Below are 4,004 nucleotides of genomic sequence, written 5' to 3'. Positions count from 1 at the left end.
TTTTTTGATTTATTGTAGAGATGAGGTCTCGCTGCCCAGGCGGGTCTCGAACCCGCGGACTCAGGCAATCCACTCACCTCAGCCTCCCAAAGGCGCGGGATAACAGGCTGAGCCACCGAGCCCGGCGAATAAAATGCCTTTTAAGTTTTTAAACTTTAAAAGACTATCTGCAAAGTTACAATCTAAAAGGTTACCCTCCAATAAACTAGAGTTTCTAAACTTACATTGCAAAACTATTTTCATCCTCCAAATTGCATTGACCCAAAATTCTCCCTTTGATGATGTTACAATAAGGTTTCCTGTAGATCTGCCGTGGATTTTCTGCTTGAATCAGAATAAAAGAAATGTGGTTGTTAGGTTCGGAGGGAAGCAGCACCCATCTACCCCCATCTGCCCCTCCACCCCAAGCCCACATCCGCACATCTCGCTTGAAACCGCATGGACCGGGCCGCCAACTGCCAAGAAGGACCAGACAGGGACTTTCCAGCCCAGGCCGGATGCACCTGCCAACAACCCTACCAGCAACCCCAGCAACAGCCACATGGTACCAGAGATGATTGGACGCCTTGCCTCCCCACCTCGCTGCTGCCCCCAACACCCACCCGGATACAGCACCCTTAAAAACTCAAGCCGCCCTTCCTTGGGCTCGACCCCCCTGGCCCATCTTCCTGGACCACGGGACCTCGCCCGGGAGTTCCTCCCCCAATAAACGCTTGGTTTATACCAGCCCCTTGTCCTGTGCCTCTTTCGGTATCTCCAAACATTACATCTTTAGGTGGGTGCTGCTTCCCTCCGAACCTAACAGTGACCAGCAACGTTATCTAAGCTGTGTCCTGGCAGATGTTAGGAAAACAAATGAAGGCAGAACCCTTGTCTCGTCCTTAAGAAGAGTGTGTAATTTTATCTTGCTTCTCAGGAGTCACAGCTTCTTTCCCCGTTCTCCTAACTGTTCACTTCTTTATATGATGGTTTATGAATAATTATTGTGGTTTTTTGGGAGAGACATCGTCAGGGCTGCTCATGTAATTTAGTCTAGCTACATGCATTTGTTGTCACAACACATAGGGTTTTGTGTCCTTAATACAAATTTGAAAGAGCACATTGAATATCCATCAGTTTTACCATTGCCCGTGACTACCTCTGTGCTCATTCTAACAGCCCTCTACACGTCAACAGGAGACAACAAAAATTACCAATCTAAGCCATTTTAAGAAATAATGCATGACAATAATGAAATTAAGGAATATAAAGGAAACTAAATTTATGTGTCACACACAGGTACCTCATACATTTTGTTGTACAACCATACATTTGTACCTTTTTATTGCGAAAGCTGTACCCAAGAGCTCACTTTTTAAAAGACCCCAAGTGAAACATATCAGACGTAAGATATTTTTATTTAAAAATCAGAATAAAACAAAAATTTGCATATACCCTTAGACTTTGGGGAAGCTTCCCTGGTGCTAAAATGTAATGTATTTTCAAAAATGTCATTAGAACCATGCATACTTCTTGATTAATACATTGATTAATACATCATGATGTCTCTATTAGGTTATAAGATCTTAATCATTTCACACTTTTTGGAAAATCAGATAAATCAGTGTATTTGATATATATTTAAAGGTTAATGACATCTAACTTCAGTATTACTTAAAAGGATAGAAGTAATGTACACAAATAATCAACTACAGTGCTTGATACAAAATTGATAAATATTTAGCTTACCCTCTTTCCTTTCTTGTTCTTCAAAAGTTCATCTTTGTAAAAAAGATGAAGGAAGTATCTAAACACCCCCTCTAGCTGGAGTGGAGTCAGGGATGACATTCAGGAGGCCAAAACTGAGTGGTGACTCAGGATACATGAAACACAAGGAGTGCAGTCAAGTGTGATGGTGGGTTGGGAACCAATCAGACAGAGACAAGAAAGCATGAGGACCAAAAAAGTGACCAAAAGGTGACATTGGGGTAAGTCAAGAAGGCAGTGTCCTGAACAAGTGGATTCTGGAAACTGCAGTTCTGGAAAATAGAAGAGGCTGTTTTGAAAGCATCTATAGCTTCCTGCAATTGTTTGAATGTCTGTCTGCTCCAAAACTCATGTTGAAACCTAATCCCCCATGCAACAGCATTAAGAGGTAGAGTATTTAAAAGGTGCTTGGATTACATTTGCTTTCCTCTCACAAATGGATTACTCTGATCCATGTAATGGGTTATCATGAGAATCAGTAATCACAAGAGTGGGTCTGTTATAAAAAAAATTGGCATGTTCTTGCCGTCTCTGCATGTGATGTCCTGCATTACCTTGGGACACCACAAAGGCTCTTGCAAGAAGGCACTCACCAGAAGTGACCTCTAGACTTTGGACTTACCATCCTCTAAAAGAAACAAATGTCTTTCCTTTGTAAATTACCTAGACTCGAGTATTCAGTTATAGCGACAGAAAACAGACTAAGACACCACACCTATGTGTAGAGTGGGACATACCATGGGAATCCAGTCACAAGGAGATGGAGATGAAGCAGAAAATAGATGGTAGAGTGTGGTAATGTAGCAGGGGTGAATGAACCCCATTGTTTTCAGGTAAGAGTGTCCAAAGATATTTTTTGTCTGGTTCCAAAAGTATTTTTGTCCTACAAATATAGGAATGTCTTCCTCTCTTCCACACTGTTTCCACACTGTTTCCAGGAATGTCTTCCTCTCTTCCACTGTTTCCAGAGGTCTCCTGGACAACACAGGAAAGGGGGATATTCATAATTCCATGGGAAGACTGAATGAATTGGCATGGGAGGTCTTGGATTCCCTGTACTCCAGGTGAGCTCTCAAGTCCAGGTTGGGTGATGGTCCCACTCAAGTGGTAGCTGGTATTTCGCTGGTGAGATTGCAATATACAAGTGGGGGAAGATTCAATTCGTGAGTTGGAGAATTACCTAGAATTGTTGCCTGCCAAACATGGAGTTTGAATTAGCTCTGTGGGGTGATATGGCAACTAGGTGTACAAACACATTCCTCATGGCAGTGTTAGCCTAGTTTATATGACCTAAAACTTTCTTCCCTGCAAACATTACAAGACTAACTTCAGGATCAACTTAATAGTGCTCTTCTTCCAGTGTTTACCCCAAATTTCTTCCCGCCTTTGGCCTTCCCAACCCTCTTCAAGTGTTCAGGCACAAAAGCCCTCCTTTCTACTTTTTCATAATAAATCTTAATAGCAGCAGCACATGAGTCACCGTAGAAAGTCTCAGTTTCTTTTAGGGTAAAGAAGTTCAATATTTATAAAGGCAGATTAAATTCATTCTGAAACCCCCACTTTCTATACAAATGGCAGTAACTTTTTGTTTTAAGACTAGCAAACACATAACCACTTATAAACATAGGAAAGGGAGACATTTTCTACAAAAAACATAACCAAATTCAGTATTTGATAGTATTTGGTAATTATCAGAGACCTAAAGCACTTGGCTCAGGAAAACAGGGCATGGATCCAAGCAGAAAGTGCAGAAGCAATAACCAGGGGCTATCAGATCTTCATAACTGCAGACACCACCTTCCAAGAGCTAAGGGTGAAAACACAACACTCTCCCATTACCAGAGACTAATTGAACAGCCTTGTGCACTTCCCAAGGTCACTGAGAATGCAGCCATTTCCAATGGCCGTGGTTTCTAGTGTCATCCTCCAAACATGAAGCAGAGGGGAATCATGCCATCGGCAGGTAAAGGCATGAAATACATCACCCATGCAGCAGCATTCCCTGAGCATGAAAGTCCAGAGTATTCTGGCCTTTACCTGGAAAACAGGCTGTGGTTTTCCATGAAGGAGAAACATGGGAGAAATAGGAATGTGAGCTTATGCCACAATAATCATTTTAAAAATGCTTCAGATCATCATTGTGAATAACACAGCAAATGGAAGCGTTTACACCAAGTAAATAGGCTAGATCAACCTGAAAAGTATCCCAAAATAATTATTTTAAAAATTTTAAAGTATTGATGAAGGATGGAAACATA

The sequence above is a fragment of the Carlito syrichta genome, unplaced genomic scaffold (genome assembly GCF_000164805.1).
Source record: "Carlito syrichta isolate Samal-C Ts95f unplaced genomic scaffold, Tarsius_syrichta-2.0.1 Scaffold303287, whole genome shotgun sequence".
NCBI lineage: Eukaryota > Metazoa > Chordata > Mammalia > Primates > Tarsiidae > Carlito > Carlito syrichta.
Note: the sequence above shows the minus strand (reverse complement) of the source record.